This window comes from Sardina pilchardus, chromosome 17 (assembly GCF_963854185.1).
Source record: "Sardina pilchardus chromosome 17, fSarPil1.1, whole genome shotgun sequence".
Lineage (NCBI taxonomy): Eukaryota > Metazoa > Chordata > Actinopteri > Clupeiformes > Clupeidae > Sardina > Sardina pilchardus.
The window spans coordinates 19,892,888-19,907,887 of record NC_085010.1 but is presented as its reverse complement, the minus strand read 5'-3'; the positions used below and the strand labels follow the sequence as shown (position 1 = coordinate 19,907,887).

The following is a 15,000-nucleotide window of genomic DNA, read 5'->3' as shown; positions in this document are numbered from 1 at the left end:
GGAAAAAACACGAGAGAGAGAGAAAGAGAGAGAGAGAGAGAGAGAGAGAGAGAGAGAGAGAGAGAGAGAGAGGGATGCCACACAGCATATTGAAAACAAATATTAGGGTGAAGAAGGGATTTTCTCATATGTTTGCACAGCAGAATAGGAAGGGACATAAGATTCATGGCTACAAAATATACACACACATACACACGGATGCACACACACACACGCGCCACACACACACACACACACACACACACACACACACACACACACAAATATGCAGAAATGTGGGGGGAAAAATCACTGCTCACTCTGTGGCTATGAGCAAGCTATCCCCTTAGCAGATGCACATCCTTACAGGCACATCCTCACCTGCCCAGACCCCAGAGTGGAGTGTCTGGCTCCCCCTGGTGGCAGTAGGTGGGAGTGTGCCAGAGTGCCATGCCTCATCTCTGTCACTGTAGTACAGTAGAGGCTTTGGCCTTTCTTGTTTTCCCTTCTCAGCTGCCTCTGTTTTCATTCAGCTGTGTTTGTCCACACACTGTTTTCTCTCTCTTTCGGTCTTGCTTCTGTGCACTCGCACATACTCTCTCTCTCTCTCTCTGTGTCTCACACACAGACGCACACACACACACACACACACACACACACACACACACACACACACACACACACACACACACACACACACACACACACAGCGTTCTGGATGAATAGGCCTTGCGTGACAAGCTCCTTTGCCTGGGAGGTGTGTGGGCCTGTGAATTAGTTCATGCCCATTGCATCTGCAACAGTCCTGCATCTGGCTACAGCTGCAACCCCCCCCCCCCCCCCCCACGCACACACACACACCAACACCACCACCATTACCACCACCACTCCACTACCACCACCACCACCACCACTCCACTCCACTCCCCTGCGGCCCTGAGACCCAAAAACAGACCCAAAACAAAGGGGAGGACGGTGTGATGTAACTCTGGTGCTGGGCTTGGTGCGCGCTTGTTTCAGACACTCAGCAGTTTTGCTTTTCTATGTCCGTGACATCAGAGGCACGGGGGGAAGATCACAACAAGCATTCAAAACACTTCAGCCATGATGCCGACAATCTGACAGCACAGAGCCAGGGGGCATTCTGGGAGTTTATATAGGGAAGCGCTACCCCCCTTATAGGCTGTTGCTTGATTGGTCCCTGAAGCCCTGTGATGTCACAGGGCATTGTGATATCACAGAAAGACCTAGGAAGTGCACAACTGTGCCATACTGTAGATGCAAAGAGCACTTGGACCAACAGGACTCAGGCTCAAATCCAAAGACAAATAGTGAATAAAATAGATTGTGTCTGGCTGTTCTCTTTCTAGCCTTAGGTTTGCTTGTTCTATTTCTGTGTATGCCTGGCTGGGTGAATGCCTGCACAGTGGTCTACCAGTGTTTTACACATTTATGCGAGTATCTGTGTTTGTGTGTGTGTGTGTGTGTGTGTGTGTGTGTGTGTGTGTGTGTGTGTGTGTGTGTGTGTGTGTGTGTTTGTGTTTATGTGTGTGTGTGACGTGTGTGTGTGTGCATGTGTGTGTGTGTGTTGATCTGGTGATATGTTGATATCTGCTGGCACGGCGAGTGTTTTGCGTGGTGTCTTAATGAAAACGTTCTCGCTGGAAAGCGCCCGGGAACAGACAGGCGTGTGGGCGCTCGTGAGTAATCCTGTTTACTCCGGGTCTCCGTGCGCAGGCCGCGCGCCCCGTCTGACTCCGGCTCAGGAAGCGCAGTAACGGCATAACGGTAACGGAAGACACAGCGGCTGGTGAACATGTGCTTCGCGCCCGAGTGCGAGAGAGAGAGGTCGAGGAAAACGCTAGTCGCCCAGCGTTTATGGGGATTTGTGGGGCAAGGAGAACTGTCCTGTGTCAGTGCACACACACTCTCTGGGCTGTGTTGATCAGGGTGTGTGGCCATGAAATGGTACCTTCGGGTCCGGGTCATTCATTCAAAGTATTATGCTGTCTGACTGAAAGCCATCCTCAGTTTTCCCCGTCTGGAGCATATACTGTATGCCTACAGTCTGGTATCTGTAACACTCATTTAATAGAGCTCACACTTAGTGGGAAGATTAAGCAATCCCAGGGTTTCCCCTGAGCCAAGCTGCGTTTTCTAGTAGATGTGATACTATATGCTATATACTGTATACCGTGTCAGTGCTTTTTTTTCAGGGTGCTTCTAGTGCGATTTAAAGGCAAAGTGGTCCATATCTATGTTTAAAATGTTTTTTTTTTGTGTGTAGTGTGTGTCGTCTGTATCAAAATGCTAAATATTGTATGTACTGTACATATGGTTGCTGTACATGATGATAAACTCAACTTTTCTCTTTTCTCTCTCTGTCTTCTTCTCTACACCCCCATGTTGTGCTTGTCCTGGATGGTCTACGTACTTCATGTCTGACTGAAGGTAAAGCACATGTTCTTTACTCCTCATTAAGAAACAGGCTTCTGATTCACAGACACCCTTTTACTATACAACCCCTGCAGTACTATAATACAAGAAACCCTGGTCCAGCACAGAAACACTATGCTGTACTCACACACATGTACACGCACACACTCACATACACACATACACACACACACACACACACACACACACACACACACACACACACACACACACACACAACACACACACACACACACACACACACAAACACACACACACACACACACACACACATAAAGAAAGTGACCGCAGAATGTGTGTGTGCACACATAGACACTCACACAAACACACACAGACACACGTAAAGAAAGTAACCATAGTATGTGTACTGTATGTGTGCACATAGAAACACACACACACGCACCGTGGGCACCCTGTTTCCCAGGCCACATGATATCGGTGACTAATGAGTTCCACTGCACACATGCATCTGAGTGTCATGACTCACACAGGTCTCATATGCTGGAGCTCTGGGGCTCCACAGCGGTCAGCGTCTGTCCACCCCACTGGTCCTCAGTGCTGCTGATGCTGGACAGTGTGTGTGGGAACAGGCCAGGGCTGCTGCCATCGTGCTCGCTGAAGCTGTTACGACGGAATGTTTAATTACAGGTGTATGTGTAACTAGTTAGTTAAATTACAGAGAAAAGTAGTAAACACAAACAAGGAAGTAAATGAATGAAATGACTGGTTTATTGACAGGCAAAATAACAGTAGGCCTAACGGAAAGGTGCCGAAACACAGGACAATAACAAAACTAAAGTAATTGTTGGCTAGGCCTAAGACAATTGAAATGTTACAAACAAACAAACAAACAAACAAACAAATGGCTACACAGGCCACACAAGCCACACAGGTACAGATCACACAGACAGAACTTGGACACCTCAGACCACACAAACGCACAACCTCCCCACAAGGAGAAATTGCTGACAAATGACTACAACTGTAGTCATTTTACAATCAGCAGGTCCAGAACATCAAGACAGCTCAAGACAGAACACATCTGTGAGCAGGCCCAGCCCTCAATTAGCAGAGACAACAACTCATACAACACAAACACACAAACATCCATGCCTCACACCCATGGTTGTTGGTGGGCAGCAGGGCCCTGCTCTGGTGCCATCTTGAGTCTTTTAAAGGGAAACTATGCAGGATTGGCGATTCCATCGCCGGTTTCGCTTTCGCTTTTCATTTTCGCTCGTTTTATGCTTGCATATTTCTCTACAGAGCTTCCCCTATACAGCTTTAGTGTATTTTACAAAACTCCTCAATCGGTCAGTCTGCCGTGCCTTTTCATGAGACTTCACATGACACTACCTGGATTAGACCATGGGTGCGTGCCCGAGGGCTCCTGAAATTGCAAGCGTGGTTCTACCACTACAGACCAATAGGGCGGCCGAAAAAAACACCATTCGACTGGTAATGACTCATTTAATCATATATAATAGTATGGAACGAATTGATTAACTGAAAAATGTTGCATAGTTTATCTTTAATGGCTGACCAATTAAATCAGACCCAAGCAGGAACTCCACTTTGGCAATCAGAGGTGGGCGAGACTTGAAAACAGGAAATGCAGAAGCACACAGATAGACAGCTAGAACACACCAGTGGCGTAACAGAAGCTAACTGGGGATTTTCACCACAAGCAAGACGTAAGCAACAGTGAAGAGTAAATGAATCAGTTAACACTGCCCCTGTCCCTAACCTGACACAATAATGCATTTATCCGTGTGTTCACACACTAAAAACAGAAGTGAACTGTAAAGATTCAGATTCAGATTCAGATTCAGATTTTATTTGTCACATACATAAAATGCAGTGAAATGTTACAGTCGGCTCCATGCTAGGTAAAAAGAGGCATACAAACTAACATAGAACAGAAACAGTAACAACAACAACAAAAACAACAAAACAACAATACATTCAAGATGTCGGGGGGGGGGGGGGGCTATTGCAGGTAGAGTAGAAAGTGCTATGTGCAGTCAGTTCCATTTAAGTGCCGGACGGCTTGGGGGAAGAAACTCTTCCTGAGTCTCTCAGTCCTTGCCGCCAGTGTGCAGTATCGTCTTCCTGAGGGAAGCAGAGAGAACAGACCATAGTCTGGGTGGCTGGGGTCTCTGAGTATCTTGGTGGTCTTGTCCTTGCACCGCTTGGTATAGATGTCCTTTAGGTTAGGGAGTTGCCCCCCTATGGTGCGTTCAGCTGAACGCACCACTCTCTGCAGGGCCTTTTGGTCTTGGATGGTGGTGTTACCATACCAAGCGGTGATGCACCCAGTCAGGATGCTCTCTATGGTGCTGGAGTAGAAGCTCTGCAGGACTGTTTTGGATGCTCTGAATTTCTTCAGCCTCCTTAGATGGTACAGTCTCTGCCTAGCTTTCTTTACCACAGTGTCCAGGTGGGTAGACCATGTCAGATCCTCAGTGATCTGGACACCGAGGTACTTGAATGTGTCCACCCTCTCCACAGGGGTCCCATTGATGGATAAGGGTGTGTAGTCTCGCACCTGCTTCCTCCCAAAGTCCACCAGCATCTCTTTAGTTTTGGTGACGTTGAGATGGAGATTGTTTCTCTGACACCACTGGGTCAGGCACCTCACTTCCTCCAGGTAGGCCGCCTCATCGTTGTTGTGGATTAGGCCTACCACTACGGTGTCGTCAGCAAACTTAATGATGGTATTTGAGTCTGTGGTGGCTGTACAGTCGTGCGTATACAGGGAGTACAGCAGGGGGGACAGAACACAGCCCTGGGGGGCCCCTGTGTTGAGGGTGAGGGAGGTTGAGGTGTGCCTGCCCGCTTTCACCACCTGGGGTCTCTCTGTCAGGAAGTTCAGGATCCATGTGCAGAGGGCGTCATTCAGCCCCAGGCTCCTGAGCTTCGAGATGAGGGTGGAGGGAAGAATTGTATTGAAGGCCGAACTATAGTCAACAAATAACAGTCTCGCATAGTTCAACACTTTCCCCTTGCTCTTGTCCAGATGTGATAGGACAGTGTGTAGTATGTGAGCAATGGCATCCCCAGTGGATCTATTGGGCCGGTACGCAAATTGTAGAGGGTCCAGTGTGTTGGGCAGTGAGGAGCAGATGTGGGCCTTGACCAGCTTCTCAAAACATTTCATCACCACAGAGGTGAGTGCAACTGGGCGATAGTCGTTATGACAGGCTGGGCTGGGCTTTTTTGGTATGGGGATGATGGTAGACTTTTTAAAGCATGTGGGGATGATGGACTGTGCCAGGGACAGGTTGAATATAGCTGTGAACACTGGTGCCAACTGGTCGGCGCAGACCTTGAGAACTCGTCCAGCTATCTCATCTGGTCCTGCAGCCTTCCTGGTGTTCACTTGCTGGAATGTCCTCCTGACATCGTGTTCAGAGAGAACGAGTGGTCCTCCGTTCCCTCCTACTCCGCCACTCTCCTTACATGCTGCAGATGTAAAGTTCTCCTCTAATATGCAGGCCTGATAGAGTTCAGGCGTGGTGCCTGAATTCAGGCTTGAGCTCGGCTATGTACGAGGTCAAGAAAGGCTATTTTCTATATTGTCTTTGAATGCATTTGATAATTTCAGGCACAAATCATTTCCTGTCCATCAGCCCTGAATATGTGTGCAAAGTGCTGCCAGTGTAAATTGCTACACTGGCAGTGTACTACTGTAATGGGTTTCCATTTAGCACAGAGGGCCACTACCTATTGCGTGGAGAACTGATGGATGTCGAGGCTCATGTTCGTCCAGCACAGGGAAGCTACACAGTGCAATACTAGGCATTCTGGCTATTGGTATTGACGGCCTTTCAAGCCATGTTGGGAAGCTGAAGACAGATGAAACAGCGCTGTCGTCGGTGCTAGTTTTGAGCCTCACAGACAGATGGTCGGCACTCTCATGTCCTCTATTTCCCCTTACTTCTCCTCCCATTGGTTTGAAGGTGTAAGAGTGTTTTCTTCCCACCATCCCCCACCTCCCTCTCCCACTCCCTCTCCTTCTCCCCTCCCTTGACATCTCTCTTCTAACTATATACAGTCTGTTTATCCCCCCTCTCTTTCTCTCTCTCTCTCTCTCTCTCTCTCTCTCTCTCTCTATCCCTATCTCTCTCTCTTTCTCTCTTTCTATCTTCCTCTCTCTCTCTTTCTCTCTCTCTCCACTCTCTCTCTCTCTCTACCCTCTCTCCCACCCACCACATCTCCCAGACTGCCATGTTGTTGCCAGGTTTTTCTCACTGCTACAAAATCTCAACCGTCTAAAGGTCATTTCTCGTTTCATTTCCTCAAACGCGCTGGTTGCGGAAGATTGGGCTGTGCTTGAGTGATCGTGGGTGTCTGGGCTCTCGCCAATATGGAGCTTTATTAAGCTGTGAAAGAGGAAAAGGACTAGAGTAATATTATCACTATGCAGAAATACCAGAGCAATATATAAAGATATACTGTATCTAAAGATAACTATAGGAAGGAATCCTATTTTATTTTAGGAGATACTATAGAATTATGGTAAGATATACAGTAATGGCCTTAAAGGGAGTAATCCTGTAATACTGTAAGTTATGTGACACAGTGGTTTATTGGGGATAATAAAGTATACCTTACCGTACCGTACTGTACAGTTAGGAACACTATAGAGGGAAAACATACTATAGCGGTCTTACGGAACATCATAGAAATGTAAATTTAAATACACCTGTATTATAGAATCACTATACTGCTTTCTTGTACTACTGAAGCTAGAGAGAACAGGATCATGCTGTTTTTACTGTCACCTTTGCTTTGCATATAGCTGCATGGTAATTGCTAGCACTGCTCAGGTTCTAGATTTATACATTGTTAAAGGTCATGACCAGAGCTCATGGAGTTAATGAAGGTCATGTCAGTAATGGCCTGTGTATGATTGGACCAGCTCTGATAATGTGGCTTATGTATCATACGGATACATGTCGTGCCTGCTTGTTGTATGAGTATGACTTAAGGATAGCCTGGGAATGAACCTTTAGCAAATTTGGGAATTGCTCTTCAGGTCCGTGTGACCAGGAGGCCATGGACGCTTATTTCCATTTTTCCTAAAACCCAGGCACGCAATTACAGTATAATCGCTAACCCGCATGGACATACATTTTCTTTGGAATTGAGTAAACAGCTGCATTTAAAACCGTTGTATAGAAGATTGCTGCACTTCTGAAAACAATTTGGTGTTTAATGCCTCATTTTCCTAAAAATGCTAAATCTCAGTCGAGAAGGGTCTTGTGTCACCGAGGCTAACTTAAGGAACCTAATTATGATAAAAATCCATCTTCGACACACCTATGACTATGAGCGTTGTGACAGGAGTAGCATTCCTCTTCCTGTTTTGAACGTGTTCTCCTTTTATGCCTTAATGTGTTTAATCTTACACAAGCACCATCACGAGACACTGGACACTTAACAGTTACATTTAAGTTGCATTGCGTTCAGAGCTAATGTAGACTTTTTTGTTTGTCAAATGTTGACACAGATGATGTCTTTTGGCTAGAGTTGAGGAGTTCAGCAATGGTTTGCATTTGTTGCTCACAGTGAATCTTACAGGCTCATCAGGTGGCAGTGCAGTGTGTTGTGTAAAGACTTTCTAATGTGGCTCTGCCCTCTAGTGGCTGAATGAGGTACTGTAGATGCCCGATGACTGATGACATCACTGTCTGATGCTGCTAGTGGTTCTCAGTGTGATGCACACCTCATGAAGACATGCAGCAGATCATAATGTTATAGGCTATATATCCCTATCAAATGCATAACATTTCCATATATAAAATTTGAAAACTAAATTTATAAAAGCTTACATATTTGGATTGTCTGGAGAGCTTTGACACAATGAACTATTCTGCAAAAAGTGTGTAAGCAATTGGTAAAAACTGTAACTTCATCGACTGTTGTTTATTCAGAGAAGTCTAACTGAGCATTTAGCTTTTTTGCAGCAATGCAAGATATAGCCATACATAGCCATACAGTGTATAATACTAACTAAATTAATAAGACAGATTTGCAAGAACAATGAAAATGGTAAATTGCAAAAAAAATGCACTTAGCGTATCTGCAATGCATCAAACTGGCACAACGACCATATCATCAATCATACCCTTAAATGCGTCTTCTTCACATATGGGTCTTGTCACAAAGCCTAGTGTGAATTGTGAAATATAAATATAATGTGCAATATGTCTGTCAGGAGCATGGGGTCACATATGCTTCATATTGATGCTTTCGTGCACAAATAAAGATGAAAATGCCTGCAATGATGGTTTAGTCATATACTGTACAGGGTGTATTGGATATGGCATACAGTACACACTGGACTGGAGAGTGCCATGTCTTATTTGGATTCTATTCTATTCCATTATATTCTATTCTGTTCTGGCCTCTTCTATTTCACAAGTATTTCATGAGGTCCCATATTATTTGTCAGTACAAATGAATCAGTCTGTCACAGATAAGACAAAGGGGGCCAGACAGAGGAATATTAAACCAAAATGCAGTTCTGTGGCCAGGCTCTAACTGGCAGAATTGCTGAGAAATTGCTAGATACAAAATAAGCCAGAAATCCTCAACAAGACAAAAACAAAATTAGACACATTTGAAATGTATGCAAGGTAAAAAAAAGAGTATGGAAGAAACACAAATATCCTCCACAGCATTGATCAAGGGTGGTCCATGAAGGCATTGCTGGTAGTCCTTGACCATGGATTTAAAAATGTAGTTTCAATGTAGGAATTTCATATAGTGGGTGGTCATCAGGTAGCGATTTTAGTCACAGTGGCACTGGCAGTCCATGTGAAAACCCCTGGTACAGATATACAGTATACTTGTGGTGTGGTGTATCACTATGGCCAGCAGAGGGCGCTTTATGCTTGGAAATTGGATCAAATGAACTCTGCCTCTTGGAAGGTAATCCTTGGTCTTTACCATGAAATCGCCATTTAAACTTTGATCCTTCCGGAGCAGCTCCGTCATACCCTAAGCGTTGTATCTCTAATAAAGCATGAAATAATCCATTAAGACACGGACACAACGTATTGGCACTCTGAAATAGTTATAATCTGCCCTGCAATTTATCTGTATCTCGGGGTTTATCCAGACAGGATATGAATTAGGCCTTCGCCAACGACAACGTGGCTAAATCAAACCCGTAAATCACTGTCCATTACTGTCAGCGGAACTGTGTCGCACCCCTTAATAGTCTTTATCAGGTTAAAAGAGCCAACCCGGCCTCAACGAGACGAAAATGGATGATTGTTCCGCTTCATTAATCTTGTTTGCGGAACACACAGTGCACCCTAATTGGTGCCCATATCAATGCCGGGGCGTCGGGGAGAGCGCGCTCGACAAAGTCGTGGAAATAACCAACCGGCCACCCCCCCCATCTCAGAAAAATGACAAATTGCGTCGTCCCAATCCGGATTCCAGTAGAGACGAGCATGAGGACGATTTTAAATTGCCGCTAATGCCGTCTCCTTTTCTGTCAGGTGGAGGGGAAATGTCAACCATTGTTGGTCCGACCAATTCCCCCTCATCCAGGTGTGCTGTCGGTGGAGGCCATTAGGGGAGTGATCAAGTGGAGCTTTGTGTCAGAGCGGCTTGACAGCCTGTTAAGAGTCGCTGGCTGTGGGAGACAACTTGGGCTAGATGGATGTGTGTAGGGGGGCAGGGGGGTAGTTTTTGGATCACCAGGCGTTTGCATCACCTCTGAAAATGAATGGCTGCTACAGCACTCTAAATGTGAATCAACTTAAATTTGAAGTCTTCTACATTGGCTTCATACTGTATGAACAGAGGCCCTGGTGTATTACCCAAGTTTTAGATTTTTTATTTTTATTTTAAAGATTATTTTTTGGGCTATTTATGCCTTTAATTGGATAGGACAGTAGAGAGAATGACAGGAAGCGAGTGGGAGAGAGAGCTGGGGTGGGATCCGGAAAGGACCACGGGGCGGGAATCGAGCCAGGGTCGCCAGTGTGCGGTGCAGGTGCCCCAGCCAGTCGCGCCACGGCTGGGGCCTCCCAAGTTTTAGATTTGACCCCACATGCACTCGACCTGAATTTTGGAGGTACTTCAACTTCTGTCTCCTGAAAGCTCCTTCCCACGCAGTTTCCTATCTTGCGTCCCTGGTACAGTAGGTATTGTAGCTGTCTAACCTGCTTGCGTGGTGCATGTATTTAGCTTTTCTAACGCATTCCGCGAACGCCATTATGGAGAGGCAACGAAATTCTGCGTGGAAATGCTATTTTGTGTCCCAAAAGCGGGCCTGAGACTGAGCGAAGCATTTGTCATGTTTCCTGGAGGCGGTAATGAGAAAGTTATGAGACTGTTCCCTCCCTCGGCCAAGACTGATGAGTTTCAACTTGCAAATAAAGTCAAAGCAATCAGGGGTGACTGGATGAGGTTTTACACCCACAGACGACTATGGCAGTTGAGAGAGACAGTCAGACAGACAGGGACGGGAGGGGGTGAGACAGCAATAGAGGGAGATGAAAAGAAAGAGAGGGATAGAGAGAGAGAGAGAGAGAGAGAGAGAGAAAGAGAGAGATATGAAAAGAGATGTGTTTGTACACGACTGAAGATTGATCACACCAATTTCCTCACCTCATCTTTTTCCGCTTCGCTGCAAAGTTTGTGCTCGACTCGTCTCCTCTCGCCACCAACCGGTCGCACCCCCCCCACACCCCCCCTAACCCCCCCCCCTCCCGTTCATGGGGCTCTCCCCAATGTCTTGCCCTACATATTGTTTCATAAAGCCACTGTTTGTTATATGCTGGCAACACTGGAGAGAGGAGACTGTTTGAAGCACGAACAAAAGTTGCCCGTGTCTAAGCGACATTCATCCGTCGATTCAAAAACGTGCTGGAAATCACACATACAGTATGTGCTGGCTTATGGGTAAACCTCTCCGACTCGCCATCCTGTGTCTAGACTGTTGGACTGGCGGAATGTGCTTTCAGTTTGCCAAACGCGGTGAATGGATCGGCTGAAAGCATTAATAGTTTAAAAATTGTGCTTCAAGAATCATTGTTAGTGTTTAAGCATTTAGGTGGGAAAAAATGGCCGTTCTGCCCACCGCCTCTGCCATTAAAAAGCCATTACTCCTGCTTATGTGGGCCTCTGGATCGGGCGGGTGACAGGGGCTGGGAGAGGAGATTGCCAAGCATTTGCCTGAGGGAATCAGCCCTCTCCATCCATTAGCTCATTGCACAGGCTCATAAATAACCCACCCGTGTGAAATGGCTTTGTGTCTGTGTGTGTGTGTGTGTGTGTGTGTGTGTGTGTACATACGTGCGTGCGTGTGTGTGTTTGTGGCTTTGTCTGTGTGTGTGTGTGTGTGTGTGTGTGTGTGTGTGTGTGTGTGTATGTGTGTGTGTACACGTGGGTGTGTGTGTATGTGTTTGTGGCTTTGTCTGTGTGTGTGTGTGTGTGTGTGTGTGTGTGTGTGTGTGTGTGTACGCTTCATGCATGCGTGTGTGTGTATGTTTTTGGCTTTTGTGTGTGTGTGTGTGTGTGTGTTTGTGCATATGTGTGTCCATACATGCCTGTCTACTATTTACCCTGCGCTCTGCTCAGGTGAAAACTCGGGTGTCTCTCAATCGATAACCTGAAGTTTAGAGCCAGAGATTTGCTGAGCCCTGTATGAACTCTGACTGCGTAAGCGTTTCACTGGAGTTGGCCTGACTTGCTGTGTGTGCGTGTTGTCTTTCTTTCCCTCTTTCTCTCTCTCCCTCTCACTTGCCCCCTCTCTATCTCTACCTCTCTCTCTCTCTCTCTCTCTCTCACTCAATCTCTCCATCTCTTGTCTGTTTCCCCTTGCCACTATGCTACTCTCTACTATACTACCCTGACCTTATACATTGTGGGAGTGGGGATCTTGGCTGTGGAAGGTCACTGAGCTGGTCCCTTGTGAAACGCCCTGAGATCCCAGAGGAGGCGAGAAAGTAAGTGGCAGAGGCTTATTCAGGGGTGCCCAGCCTCAGAACAAATCTCTCCTGGGAGGGTTTTTGTGTGTGTGTGTGTGTGTGTGTGTGTGTGTGTGTGTGTGTGTGTGTGTGTGTGTGTGTGTGTGTGTGTGTGTGTGTGTGTGTGTCCTTGACCGTGCAGTGCGGTGGACTCGAGTAATAAGCTTTTCCTCCGGCACGGCATGGTGGCCACTCTCACACTTGCTGATGGGCGCAGAAACAGCCAGCATTGTGGGGTAGCCTCCAAAAACACAAAGCTCAATCTCTGGAGCGAGTCCTTGGGACACTGAACTGCTGTAACCCACTGCTAGTTCCCTTCAGGAGTGGGGTGAGTTTCAGCCACCTATCCTGTTTCATTATGTTCTTCTCAGAATTGCCTTTTTTGGGAGGGACTGGTGGTGGTGTTCAATATGTAGGTGGTACTGGTAGTTCAAAGTACAAACACTACCAATCATTTGATGGTTAAAGAGTATAAAATATCTAACTTACTTTGGTTAAAAAACTTCTGCAACGTAAATTAGTGTAAATTGAATTAATGGCAGCAAGCTGTGCTTTTGTTTAATGGAATTCATCTGGTAAACCAACATTTCAATAAAGTCTGAAAGGTCAACTATCTAAGAAGCACACAGCGCGCACTGTACTGCAACTTTCTTTGGAATACAACATTTTTTGTTAAGTGAATAAATATACTGCACATAGAGCTAACTGTCTTAATTGTGTTGTCGATAACGTGTTGCGTCGTGCCTTTGTTTTTCTCACACAGCTGTGAATAGAGGAAACTTTTCAGTGAGCGCCGCCGTCAACAGGCAGTGAGTGAGGTGAGGTGTGGGCGCGTGAATGCCTGCTGAAAAGGAGGCGGATATAAATAGCCGACAGAAGTGAGTCAGCAATTAGATTTGTGTGATTAATGCGCCGTGTTTTTGTATGAGGGAGCAGGGCTTGCTGGCTTGCTTGCTGCTACGGCTGAGGAGGAAAACAAGTCCTGGCTTCGCTCAGATCTAGACCCATAACACAGAACGCCCACCGAGAGAGACAGAGAGAGAGAGAGAGAGAGAGAGAGAGAGAGAGAGAATGATAGAGAGACAGAGAGAGAGAGACAAAGAGAGAGACAAAGTCCAACGCCATATGATGGGCTGTCATAAACAGTCCTGCAAAAGATCAGGAGATGGTGAGATGGTGTTAACAATGCAAAACACACACATACTGTAGGCCTTGATTTTGTGTTTGGGGTTAGAATCAGGTCATGGAAGGGGTTCAATCATAAGCAATTGGTGATTGGGACAAGTACTGGACAGTACTGATGGTTGGTAGTGATACAGAGGAGGCCACTATTTTCCAGAAACCTGCTGCATCTGTCAGCACAGTAAGCTCATAAAACGAGCTGTTCATCACATTAAATGCTCCTGTTCTGTAGCCTGGAGGTCAACGGAGGTCACCCGTTCAGCTTCTAAATAACTGATAACATGAGTACACTCCAGGTAGAGCAGGGATAGCGTTAAGGCCTGACAGTGACCACAGATGCTCAGGTTCGAGCGCACATTTTGGATGAAAGCGGCGGCTAAATACCAGCCTTTACTTTTTCGCTCTTTTCACTTCCCTATTGCTGCTCTGGATGAGGCAGTCCACTTAATGATCGGTATTGTACGGTGTAGTTTAAAGGTCCAGAAATGACAAAAGCTGAGCACTTTGGGCAACGGTGAGCCTTTTTCTTTTGTGTGAGCCACAGATTCGTACTTTTTGTCACGTTAAGTGAATTCCTATTCCACGGCACAGACCTCTCTTTTTGGAATTCAGTTGGTGGTCTGGTCCATTAGACACTGAAGGCGTTTGAAAGGACTAATAGCCTTGTCAAACATACTTCCGTCTTTTTGAATGTCTCAAAAAGGTGGCACTTTCTTTTATGTTAGGCCTAGCTAGACTTTATATTTCAGACAAACTCTCAAGTCATCGTTATAGACTTGCAAAGGCTAACTTGCTCGTATGGTTTTGATTGAATATGCAGGGAACTTTGATTGACAGGCCTTAAGACCTCTGTACATCACCATAGCGATGCAAAAGTGCTGACGGCAGAAACCACCATAATGTTGAGGTCAGAGCTGTTTTAAAATGCAGTGCTGGAAGATGATTGAAAACCTCCACAGCAGCACTGCAGGCGTAGCCTCACACTGTTTGTATGATTTCCTGTATTTCATTTTCTACGACTTCACACAACAAATGTGTGTGTGTGTGTGTGTGTGTGTGTGTGTGTGTGCGTGCGTGCGTGCGTGTTTGTGTGTGTGTGCGCGCGCATGCACACGTGTGCATGGGTGTGTGTGTGTGTGTGCGCGTGGGGGTGTGTGTGGGCATGCGTGTTAGTGTGCCTGTGCGTGTGCCTGTGCGTGTGTGTGTGTGTGTGTGTGTACGTTTTCATCATAAACACTGTCAGCGCTCATTATGCAAATACATTTCTCTTCTTGATGTATTCTTTTCACACATTCCGCATCTTGAGTTTATTTGCACAGAAGAAGAAACCACACCGTGTTGTTACAGCCTCCTAACACACACACAGCTTTGCATAGTGCTTTGACTC

The 15,000-nt window shown here is 46.2% G+C and overlaps 1 protein-coding gene across 1 annotated transcript in view; it reads left to right on the top strand.

The window, feature by feature from the left end:
• The window catches only part of ppfia2 (PTPRF interacting protein alpha 2), a 179,615-nt gene that overhangs the window by 34,022 nt on the left and 130,593 nt on the right, over positions 1-15,000 (top strand). The window lies entirely within an intron of this gene.